At 33.7% G+C, this 13,193-nt stretch overlaps 1 long non-coding RNA gene across 1 annotated transcript; it reads left to right on the top strand.

The window, feature by feature from the left end:
• Positions 1-3,567: 3,567 nt before the first annotated feature.
• LOC130976786 (uncharacterized) lies at positions 3,568-6,323 on the top strand. The gene is made up of 3 exons (XR_009084764.1): positions 3,568-3,850; positions 3,954-4,097; positions 5,978-6,323. It is a non-coding gene; the product is annotated as an uncharacterized LOC130976786 (long non-coding RNA).
• Positions 6,324-13,193: the final 6,870 nt, after the last annotated feature.

Below are 13,193 nucleotides of genomic sequence, written 5' to 3'. Positions count from 1 at the left end.
TTTCAAATCATGAGGTTAAAAAATATGGAGATATACCGGGTTCAAAAAACTAAATATCAATTATATCTTTTAATACAATAAGAACCCAACAGATTGACAGAACTACCATAATAGTAAGAAAAGAGGAACTTACGATTCATGACATTATGAAGCAAGACAACAAAACACTCAAGTTCAATCCGTAAAGAATTCAGTTACAGAGAAAGTAAATTTAAGTGATCATTTCATTTCAAAACACCAACAAATTCAAGGTTCCAGCAACAAATTTCTGCAGCACATTCAACCTTAAACAAAACTTCAACCTTCAACAACAAAATCAAATTGCATTCAAGTTCAATCCGTGACAAATTCTTTCAACAATGAACAAATTTAAGTAATCATTTTAGAACAGCAACCAATTCAAAGTTCTAATTACAAATTTCAGCAACATATTCGACTTTCAACAATAAAATCAAAGTGCATTCAATTTAAATCAGTAACAAATTATTTCAGCCATGAACACATTTGAGTGATCATTTCAGAACAGCAACAAATTCAAAGATTTCAAACACAAATATCAGCAACAAATTCAATTTTCAACGACATCATCAAAGTACATTGATGAATTACAGCAACACAGCTAAAACAAAAAGAAGAGGAAAATTAATTGGAACTGACCAAATCAGGGTGCGCCGTAGGAAGCTGACGGCGAAGCTCAAAGTAAGACGACGAATGAGACCCGCCCACCGGGATCTGCTATCTCTGCTGCCGGCGACGACTTGCACAGGGACAGCGTGCTTCTGAGTACGAGGGGATGACGAGGCAGAGAGCCCGGGACCTGCTGCTTCTTCCGCGGCTGGGTGTGAGATAGTGAAAATGAAGAAAGCTGAGCAACTGGCGGCGGCGACTGTGCTTGAGGGAGAGAGTGGTGTGAGCAAGATGAGAGAGCATGAGGGAGAGGAGGCTTGAGCAACGTAAGCGAGCTTGAGGGAGAGAGACGTTGGGGTTCTTTCAGATGGATAGGGTAGGAATAAAAAATTAATTTTTATATTTTTTAAATCATAAATTTAAAATAAAGAATAACAATTTTATAAATAATAAATTATTAATAAATAAAAAATAAAAATAAAAATAAGAATTTTATGAGTTATTTAATTTTTTGGGCAAAACACTTCAATAAACTAAATATACATCAATGTTATCTGAATGTCTCAAGTCAGAAAATACAATGTCAAAGTTTCAAAGCATATTTCTGTATAAATCGAATCCAATATATTCAAATAAATTGGATTCGAATTAAGTGCATGGTTAAAATGCTAATAAATCGAATGGATTGGCTTTGATTTACATGTTTGATTCGTCTCCCATAATTCAAATATAATAAATGCATGAAATTTTGGCTATAAAATTTATGTTTTGAAAAATGATTTATTAAATTAGTCTTTTAGAAGATAATTTTTAAATAAATTTTTAGTATTTATTTTTGATAAATTAAACTAAAAATAATTTTCAATAAGCACAACTAATAATATTTATATTTAATAATGGTATTTTAATTTTAAAAATATTATAATAAATATAAATATATAAAAATTAAATAAATTTATATATTTATTAATATATAAAGTTATATTAAATTTTTTAATTTTAATAAGAACAAATTAATAACTTTCAGAAATATTTCTATAAGAAAGAGAAATAAAAATATATTATACCCACTTTATTATAGACTTATTCACTCAACGTACTCTTTTAGTACTCTTTTTAATTATTATTATTATTATTATATGATCAATTTTTTATTTACTTTATCCAAAAAAGTCAACAATTCATACATAATAATCTTATTATTGAGAGTACCTAAAAAGAGTATTAAAATATGTTATTTTATATGTTATAAATATTTATGAGACCTTTTTTTGGTACTCTTGTTAGATACTCTCCATAATAAGATTATTATGCATGAATTGTTGACTCTTTTTGAATAAAATAAATAAAAAATTGATCATATAATAATAATAATAATAATAATAATAATAATAATAATAATAATAATAACTTTTTAAATGCTAAAAGTTTATTTAAAAATTATCTTTTAAAAACTAATTTAATAAATTATTTTTCGAAATAAAAAGTTTATAACCAAAGTCCACGCAAATCGAATCTATTAAATTCGAATTATGGGAGACGAAGCAAACATGTAAACCAAGCCAATCCATCCGATTTATTAGTATTTTAACTATGCACTTCATTCGAATTCATTGGATTCCATTTACTACATGTTTTATTAAATCGAATTTAATCAAATGTGCTTTGGGACTTTGACGTTCAGGTAATATTGATGTGCATTTGGTTTATTGAGATGTTTTACCCTAATTTTTTTAATGTATAAGATAATAAAATTTAAATTAATTTAAGTATAATACTAAAATTATTTAGATATTATTATAAGTAACAATCAAGATAAAAAAATTATAAATATTTTTAAATTTGTTTATTTTTTCAATCTTATTTAATTTGAAGCGGATATAAAAAATTAAATTTAAAGAATTTTTTTCTCCTAAAATTTTAATTGCTAAAAATTTTTTCTTTTAATTTTATATTTAATATCTTAAATAATCTTTAGTTTTATTATTCTTTTAAATTTTTTAATTTTTATTTTTATTATTTTTTTTTACCATTTTTTATACACATATCTATCGTTATTTGTTTTCATTAAGTACAAAAAAATGAAAAAGAGTATTACATGCACTCATTAGAATAAAGAAAAAGACAACAAGAATAGAAGTTATGTATAAAATAAAAAAGGTAACAGTAAAAACAAGGAAGAAAAATTAACTGATAATTATATTTTTGACCAATTTTTAAGATGCTAGTTATATTAATCAGAGACAATAATAGTTATACATGTATAAACAAGGATAAGAGAAAATAATAGTGTATAATATGATGAGATAATTTAATAAAAATAAAAATTAATAATTTTAAAAATAATAAAATTAAAAAATAATTTCGATAAGATTTTTTATCTATTAGAATTATAGATGGAAATAAAAAATAATTTTGATGTAAATTTTTTAATTTGCTTCTAATAAAACAAGATTGAGAAAATAAATAAATTTAATAATATTTATAAATAACTAATCTTCATATAATATTAATAAGTGTTTATATTTATTTTGTTACATATAATAACAACAAAATATTTTTTTAATCTTGTTTTTCATTTAAATTTATTTATTTTATACAATTTACATGTTAAATAACTAATGGTATTTTTTTATAATTTATTTTTAATTATTAAAACTAAATTTATAATTTTAAAGATAAAAATATAAAATTAATTTTTTAAACTCAATAGAAAAGCGGCTGAACAGACACGTGATATAACCACCCTATCCGATGGCGCGCATAGGATTAGATATATGAAAATATAAAGCATAGATAATGAATTAGTTGAGAAATTAGCCTAAGAGCGTTACCAACCATTAACCCGATTTTTCCTTCCTCGATTTTCTTTTCCTTTTTCCGGTTCAACCGAACCAAACTTTCCCTACTCACATCTAACCCTGATCACTTCTCCTCTCAGTGCCGTTTGAAACCATGGTCACACCTCTTCAAGCATGCATTGATGCGGTGTTGAGACGAGGAGAAGCCAGGAAGCCTTATGCACCGCCTCACCCACTTCCTTTTCTTCTATCTCTTGTTAATAGCGCTTCTCATTTTCTTTGAACCAAAACACGCATAAACGAAGGAGAAGAACAGAGAAGGGGAGCAAAACGAAACTGAAGAGAAAGGAAGAAGCCATCCGCTGCAAGAAGGAAGGCACCCCACCTCTCATCACTCTGAATCCTCGAAGCTTCTTTGGTGGGTGAGAACCAGCAACTCTCCTTCTTCCTCTTCTTCAGATTCAAATTCTGTTCTTTTCTTTTATTCCACCTCTGCCATTCTAATTCCAATTCTTGCTAGAACAGTAGTGACCATAGGCAAGAACTCTTCCCTTGCTTGAGGTGAGGTCGGCCATTCGTTTTTGAAAAAGAGGCTAAAGCTCCAATTCCATACGGTTAGGGTTCTGATTCCGGAAAGAAGTAAATATAGAATTTCCAATTTCAAAAGAGGTAAGGGTTAAGACAATTAGATTACTATTCTTGTGGTTGTACCTGTGATGAGAATAGATAAACTATTATATGATTGATTGATGATAAATGAGGCTCTAGTATGTGTTTTGATGATGGTTAGGTTATATGAATTGTTATGTTTGATAAAAATGCAGAAAAGTGAATTTGAGTTATGAATGTGTGTTTGTAAAAAGGGGGTAAATTAATGAGTATAACCTCTTAGAGCTATGCTGACTATGCTAGAAACTTTAGTTAGTCAAGGGAAAAGTAAAACTATGATTTTAGATGAATTCTAGGCTTGAACATAAGATTTGGCATGTGAGGTTGTTGGAAGTGCATTATGCAGAATTTCTACAACTTCTGCATAATTGGCAGCAGAATGAACGAATTTCTGGGAGCATTCTAGGTCATAATTTTAGATGAAATTATTTTTCTATGAAACTTTCATGTGTTTTTAATATCTCTTAAAAATTTCAGAATTAATTGATAAGTAGATTGGGAGAAATGAATTTTTGAAGATTGATGGTTTCAGCAGAAAATTCTGTTTCTTTACTGCAGAAGCACCAACTTCCAATTCACTTAATTTATAATTCTGATGAGTATTTGGGCTGAAACCAACGGCAGGCTCAAGCTTTATGTGTCTAAAATGTTCAGTTTAAATTTCATGTCAAAACTCTTTTTAACCAATTAGATATGTTGCAAAAAGTGTGAGTTGTTTGCTGGATTTTGAAAACAGATTTGTATAAGGCAGGGCTGTGTTCCTAACTTCATAACTTTCACATGTGACATGGTAATAGTCTGAAATTTAGTTTTCTGGAAAGCTGGAAGAGTCTTGTTTAATTACATAAATTTTGAAAGGCAATGGGTGAAAGTTGGATTTTTAGTGAATTTAACAAGTTTCCTGCTCGCTGCTGTTTTTTTTTTTCTGCAATGATAGCAGAATTTTTGAAAGATTTGTACAAGTTTAGGAATGTCCCAGAACCAAGTTTTATTTTCTAAACCCGTGGTTTTATAATAACTAAGGGGATTAAAGAGAGTATAATGACCAGTTAAGAATGTCTACCTGGTAAATTGTTAAGGGAAGTTTGAACGATATTAAAACTGAGGAAACCCATAAGGGTGGTTTTAGTACTATTTTAGGGGAGATTATGTCCGAGTTTCCATAAAAGTTCAGGGACTTAGTTAAATGAAAATGCGTAAATTTTCCCCAAGAAGGTTTAAGGTTAATGGGTGATGCGGAGGTATGTATAGTTAGGCGGTGATGCGGAGGTATGGTTTATAGTGTTGGTGATGTGGAGGCACGATAAAGAGAAAGGAAATGAGAAAAACCATGTATGGAAGAGATAATTGAAACGAGTAATAAATTATGAAAAGTGTATGTTGAATGAGCCTTGTGCCGAACTGCTAATGCGAAAGTGCCCGCCTAAGGGATAGCTTGAGATTTGCTAATGCGGGAATGTTCGCCTAATTGATAGCACTGTTCCTTACTGTGATACACATTGAACTGTTATTATAATGAGGCCTAATTGACACGGGTAACCGTGATGCCAAGGTGTCTAATTGACACAGAAAAGGGACCATATTCGGGGTTCACTCCGAGTAACGTCGGGTTGCGGGTAGACAACCGACGCATGAGCTCATGGCCTGCGCTAGGAACAGGCATGCATCATCTTGTTTGCGCATATGAACTTCTTGTGAATTGTTTACTACCTTTTCTTTCTTGTTCATGCTATTTACTTGTTATATATATGTTTGTGCCTTGAGTCTCTGTGTTTGTTCTTTTTCTGTTTTGCGACAACTTAGAGATAAAGACCCTAGGTTCCCCTTTTTGAGAACTCTAGGTTCTCACCCTTATTTTCTTTCTTTCTCCCCATCCCTAGACTGGTCCGGCAGAGGAGCTCTTTGAGTTTCGTTCTAACTTCTGAGCTATGAGGACCCAATGCACGGCGGAGTTTTCATATGGAGCACGCTTTGGACCGCTTTCTTGAACCATGTTCGGAGATCACTCCAAAGTTAGTCGCAGTGAATCTTTCGCTCCTTTTTGATGATCTTAGTATTACTTTCCCCTCGCTTTTGTAGAACTTTTAGAGGGGTAGGACGTCTTAGTAGTTCAGTTCCAGTTTAGGAAGCTCGTGTGAGGGTTGGGACTGATCTCTTCTTTTGTATCTGTACATATAACTTGGTGTGATACTCGGCTTTGTTAGATGACACGTATCCTTGAACTCAAATCATGTGTATATTGTATATATGTTTATATATGTTATTTACTGTTGCCATGTGTTTTCTTACATGACAACTTTAAAGAAACTAACCTTGCGAGCAACTAAACGCTAACCCACGAATAATAATTTATTCACAATTAAATCGATAAAGGCTTTTATTGATATTAATTTATAAAAATCTGAGTCTAGAGCTAAGTAGGCCTGCACGACGAGTAACACCTGGACATTTGGCATTCGTCATGACGTGTCGAAAGCTGGGGTGTTACACGTGAGCCACTAGTTAAAGTAATGAGGGAATAAGGACTAACGTATTTCCTCACAAATTAATAGCAACATGAAATAAGTGAGGAAAGTTTATCAGTTGTTAAGCGGTCGCTAATTCCTCACCAAATAAGCTTTTGATTAGTGACTCAATTGCGACCAATTACTTCTAACATTTTCTCGGTTAGCTTTGGATTTATTACGACTCTGCGACGGATTTTCAACGAAATTAGCGAGTAATTTGCTACAAATTAGGTAGGATATAGCTTTTGTTTGGCGACAGTATTGCAGTTGCCAAGCCGCTCGCTAAATTAAACTTGCGACAACTTAGCGACAAATATATTTCACCTGCTAATCAGCGACTTGAAATCAGCGAATGAAGTGTATTAATTGTTAAACGGTCGCAAATTTCTCGCTACTTAGTTCCTAGGCACTCAATATCCGTATTTCCACTTTAGCGACTGATTAGCAAGGAACACTTCCCTAACTAAATGATTTATTTGTTGCGACGAGTTAGCGATGACTGTTTTCTGTCGCTACCCTAATTTTGAATTTTTACAATATTATGCGACAAATTTGCGAGAAACTAGTTGCTCGCTAAAAATAAAAACTTCGGTGACAAATTAGCTAGGAATTTGTCCATCGCAGAATGCATTTCAAGTCTTTTTGACTGATTAGCCAGTAACATTGTTCCTCACTAATTAGCCTTTTCGCACAAACTTTATTTAGCGACCAACTAGCATGTGAACTGTTTCTCGCTAATTGTATATCAAACACTTGCGACAGAATAGCGACAATAATATCCCTCACTAATTTACTTTTATTTGATTGAATCCCTAAGTGACTGATTTGCTAGAACATTGTCACTCGCTAATTAATTTGTGACAAATTAACGAGAAAATTTTCCTCGCTCTTTTTTTAGCTACAAAAGTCAATCTGCGAGTAACAAACTTACTCACAAATCTCTCACTAATCAATCGCTTTTCTCAAGTTCGGGTATTTTGTGACCGCTCATTAATTTCGTCGTTAGTACCTCACTAATTCCTCGCAAGTTAATGACGGATTAGTGACAAAAAATATTTCTCGCAAAAATTTGTCGCTAATTTGTCAAATTCTTGTAGTGCATGTAGAATTTCACCAAAGCATTCTCACATGGCACATTGCCACAAATCTCTGCTATCATGGAATTGATGATGTTGAAGGACTTGGACAAACCGTTAAAGATAAGGTGGACAACAGTAGGGAGATTTCTGATTATATGTTGTATCTTCTAATCATGCAACGTCACATGTTGCCTATAGGGAGAGGGGTGATCACTGCTCCTGCCATATTCACTGAAACATCAAAACGTTTTCGAGAATTGAAGGCAAAATCTGATAATGTGCGTGAAGCATGTGAGAAGTTGATGCAATTTGATAAAGAAGGGAAAAGAGTCCAACCGGGCTCTGCTCTATTTGATGGATGCAGCCTTGCGCGCTCTCTCATAAATGAAATGAAAACTGTAAGGAGATGGGAGTTCTTGGAGGCTATGTGGATTGAGATACTTGGTTATGCTGCCACACAATGTAGGCCGGAACAGCATGCCTAGCAACTGAGAAAAGGGGGAGAGTTTCTCTCTCAAATTTGGCTTCTCATGGCTTATCTTGGTCTCATTGAACAATTCCATGTCCATTCTTCCTCCTCAAAGGACCAGTCCACTCATCATCACATTAATGAACAACAACAAGGTATAAAATTTGAAAACTTTCAATTTTCGATGGATGATTCAAACTATTTCTATTGTTTCATATTTAATATATATGCCTTGATAGCAGCTATGAGTATTGAATCTAAGACCTTATGTATTCTATCTAAATCCGGTATCGTTAGACCAATTAGAGTGGCTTTCTTGAAAATTTTGAGTAAAAATGTAGAATAACAAACAAAGAAATAAAATAATCTTGTGAAAAATAATCAAGCTTTTAATATACCAGGTCATTAAAATCTCATGTTAATGCACAATTACTGAGCTATCTGAATAACATTCATGTTTTATTTAATATTTGTCCAGTTTTAAAGAACTAAGAGTACATCGTACGTTTCTTTTTTTTATCTGTATATTTTTTTTATTAAAAGATTTTGGACTAAACTATTTGATGGATTTTTGGAAAGAAAACAATGATGAAAGACTTCAAACACCTGAAGATAGAACTGGGGAAGGAGAAGTCAATGATATTGAAGAAGAGATTCCTTGAGTTAATTGTTCCATTGTACTTGTTCTTCTTTCAATCTATTTTTTTTGTGTGTGATTATGACAAACTTGGACCAATATTATCAACAGTTTGTCTCTATCTGTTGTGTAATGTTATAATTCTTGGCTTGGAAATTGGATCAAATATGTATTGTTTCTAGTTTATTTTGGATCAGAAGCTAAATTCTATGCTATATATTTAACTGATTAATGCTTGTAGAACCGGTAAAGTGAGAATTGAAGGGCTAAGCTGAATGCTTCTCTAGTTGTTAGTAGTAAAAGCATTAAATCTTGGAAATAAGATTAGCAAGCATAAAAAGAGTAAAACCCCTCTCCGGTCCCTAACCATTTACGAAATTGACCTGGCGCCTCCTCAGCATTGGAAATTAACAACACGATCCTTAACCATTCTCTGCGTGTGACCAAAAGGACCCTCTTACCGGTACTTCCGGTTAAGAGGGTCCTTTCGGTCACACAGAGAGAATAGATAAGGACCGTGTTGTTATTTTCTAATGGTGAGGGGACCGGAGAGGATTTTACTTATAATTGGAAAATAAATTAAAAAAAAAGCATTGTTTTAAGTTTTGCATCTAATGTATTCTGTCATATTTTACATGTTAACGGAGAGCAAACAACGTCAAACTTAATAGATAGCACGAAATTATTAACAACGAGACTTAACACAAAAGTGATAATTATTTGGGTTGATTAAGCATTATTATGTCTTGGATTTAGGGTTTTAAGAACGACATGTATGTTCTATATTGTTGAACCTAAAAAAAAGTTAGTTCAAGATTATTATTCCATACACCTTTTTCTAGAAAAATTAAACTGCTTTTCTTATTAGTGGAATTAAATTCATCAACCATAATTTTAATAGTAGGATTACACGTAGAAACTAAATATTCTTTTTATATTTTTAGAAGTGATATTTGTTTCATCCAAATGTTCGTGATATGACAAATTAATTTTAATTTAATTTTACGTATTTTAATTTTGTTTATTTAGTTACTAATTTGAATTTTATGTCAAAGGATTTAGAATTTTCTTTATTTAACCTAAAGTTGAGTGAGTTTCTTCGATTTAATTTCCAAACCAGTGAACAAATTATATTGAGGTATTTCTTTCTTATTGCATCAAGAAATTGAATCCAATGGACATCCATCAAATTGTCATCAGCACTTTTTTTTTTTCAAAAGACAAATTTTATTGGTGTAATAAAATAAAAGGCCCATTTTGGGCTTACAGCAACAGAAAAATGGGAATTCCCCAACTAAGTAAAAGTATTAGATGGTATCTCCTGATTAAGACATGGAACGTTACTAAAAGGCATGAAAAAGGGTAAAGTGAAAAAGGAAGAGTTTTTGGAGAAGGAGCGTCGTTCTTGGAGCTTCATCAATGGAGGTGAGTCACTGCTTCCAAAGTTCCGGATCTTGCAATAGCTACTACTTCTTGAGAAGAAATGACTTTGGCTTCAAAAATTTTCAAGTTTCTCATCTTCCAAATCTGCCAGGTTAGTATTGCTGCCAAATGAGTTTCTTTTTGCATCTGCCTACGCTCTTTGAGTTGTTCTTGGAGCCATAACCACTATCTCCATGTTTCTGTTTCTTGGTTTGTCCAGGGAAGGCTTGCTATTTTCCAAGCATTCTCTGATTCCGGACACTGGGTGAGACAGTGGAGAATTGATTCTACTGTAGCATCACAACGATTACAGATTGGGTTCACCATTTGGATTCTAGAGTGCAATCTTTCTTGAACTGGTAAGCCTTCATGCATTACTTTCTATAGAAAAATTTTAATTTTGGGCTGGTATTTTAACTTCCAAATTGAACTCCAGACTTCTCTTCTTCTGCATTGTTCCGGCAAAAATTCAACTGGTGCATGGTAGAACTGAAAGGCCAACGTATATCCAGAGGCAACCGAGTAGCATTCATTCTTCTCTTTACTCCAGGTAACGATATCTTCTGTTGTTCTGATGCTTGTGTTCATGATTGCCTGTGCTACTTTTTGTGTGAATATTGAGGTGATTAGCTCTTGATTCCAATTTTGATCTGGTAGGAGTAGTTCAGAAACTCAAATCGGGTGATTGTGTGAATGGTTGATAATTTGAATTTCATTTGGTTGAATTTGCTTTATCCAGTTGTCCTCTAAGATTTTAACTGAATGTCCCCGTCCAATCTTCCAAAAAATGCCTTTCTCCAGAACTTTTCTACCTTCCAGAACACTTTTCCAGCCCCAAGATGGATTATTACCTGTTTCTGCGCGTAGAAAGGTTGAAAATTTAAAATATCTGCTTTGATAGACCTTGTAAATTAGAGAGTGAGGTCGAGAGATCAGCCTCCAGCCCTGTTTTCCTAACATTGCCAAGTTAAAAGCCCTGAGATCCTTAAAATTCAGACCACCTTGGTTCTTTGGTCTACAAGCAATTCGCCAATTAATCCACTGCATCTTCCTCTCTGCGTTCTTTTGGCCCCAGAAAAACTGCATTATTGACTTTTGGATGTCCTCTAATAGTGTCTTGGGGAGTTTAAAGCAGCTCAGTGTGTCTAGAGGCACTGCAGTTGCCACTGCTTTTATTAAAACCTCTCTGCCACTAGCTGACAGCACAGCTCGCTTCCAATGCTGTAGTTTTTGCAAAACCTTGTCTTTGACAAAGTTAAATGTCTCTTTTTTGATCTATTGACCACTGCTGGAAGGCCTAAATACTTGTTCTGGCAGCCAACATGTGGTATAGACAACAGGGCAGCTAGCTGATCACGGACTGATAGAGGAGTGTTCTTGCTAAAGAAAACAGAAGACTTATCTAAATTTATCACCTGACCACTCACTTCTTCATAGTCTCTAAACAACTTTAGTAAACTTTCGCAATCTTTCATTGTCGCCTTACTGAACAAAATAGAATCATCTGCAAAGAATAAATAACTGACCTTAGGGCATCTGGGGTTCAGTCTCAAACCAGAAAACTCTAGCCTCCGTTCTCCTCTGTGGAGCAAACGGGAAAAACCCTCTGCACAGAACAAAAATAGATAGGGGGAGAGAGGATCACCCTGACGTAATCCTCTACATGGTTTAAAAAAACCATGAGGTTGACCTTCCACAGTAACAGAGTAAGAAACCGTTGTCACACACTCTTTGATCCAGTCCATCCACTTTTTACAAAATTCCATCTTGCTCATAATCTCCCACACAAAAGTCCACTCAACCCTGTCATAAGCCTTGCTCATATCAAGTTTTAGAGCCAATTCATAGTCTCCATAACTCTTGTTCTTCAGAAAATGCATAAACTCATGCGCAATTAAAATATTGTCGCTAATCAATCTTCCTCTAATAAAAGCGCTCTGAGTATCACTTATCACCTGATTCATTACATGTTGTAGTCTGTGTACCAAAATCTTAGAAATGATTTTATAGAAAACACTACTAAGGCTGATTGGTCTAATGTGCTTCATAGTATTAGCATTTCTAATTTTCGGAATAAGGCAGATATTTGTATGATTGAAAGCTTTCAACAATTTACCTCCTGAAAAGAAACTCTTGATTGCACTAATTACATCCTTCTGAATTAGCTCCCAATAAAATTGAAAAAACTTCCCTGTAAACCCATCATCTCCCGGAGCTGAAAATGGATTAATAGAAAATACTGCTGCTTTAATCTCACTGTCTGTTACTGTTCTAGTGAGCATTCGGTTTGTGCGAGCATCTACCTTCGTAGGAATTTCTTCTAAAACTTTCGTAGGTTCCCTTGGATTGTCAGAAGTAAATAGATTAACAAAATATTCCTGAGCTACAGCCGCAATACCTTGTTGATCAGAGGCCACATTACCACTGTCATCTACGAGTTCTTGGATTTTATTCCTCCGGCACCTTGCACCCGATTTAGCCATTGCACCCGAGATTTTTCCTTCCAAAATCGTTCTTCCTGCTCCAAGTTCTCTGCTAACTCAGCCTCCAATATCCTTATTACTGTGCCATCTGCAGCTGCTCCTTTTTCTTTTTCTTCTTCCAATTTCCCCTGCACTCTTCGGATCTGCTGTTTTGAATTTGAATCTGCTGATTTTTGCCATTCAAATAGTTTATGCCTGCAATGTTTTAGTTTTGTAGCCAATTTGAACATGGGTGAGCCCACTACTTCCAAGTCCCAAGCATGTTTAACAATATTTGATACCTCTTCTTTATCGCACCAACGCTCTTGGAACCTGAATCTTCTTCTTGACCTTCTTTCTTCCTTTTCTGAATTAATGAGCAAGGGGCAGTGATCAGATCCTGTACCATCCAAATGAGACACGAAACCGTTTGGATATTCTACTCTCCATTCCGTCGACACAAGTGCTCTGTCTAGTCTTTCTTGAATAAAATTGCCTCCGAACTGCCTATTACTCCATG

The sequence above is a fragment of the Arachis stenosperma genome, chromosome 4 (assembly GCF_014773155.1).
Source record: "Arachis stenosperma cultivar V10309 chromosome 4, arast.V10309.gnm1.PFL2, whole genome shotgun sequence".
Taxonomy (NCBI): Eukaryota; Viridiplantae; Streptophyta; class Magnoliopsida; order Fabales; family Fabaceae; genus Arachis; species Arachis stenosperma.
The sequence above is the reverse complement of the archived record's forward strand: the minus strand, read 5'-3'. Positions and strand labels throughout refer to the sequence as shown.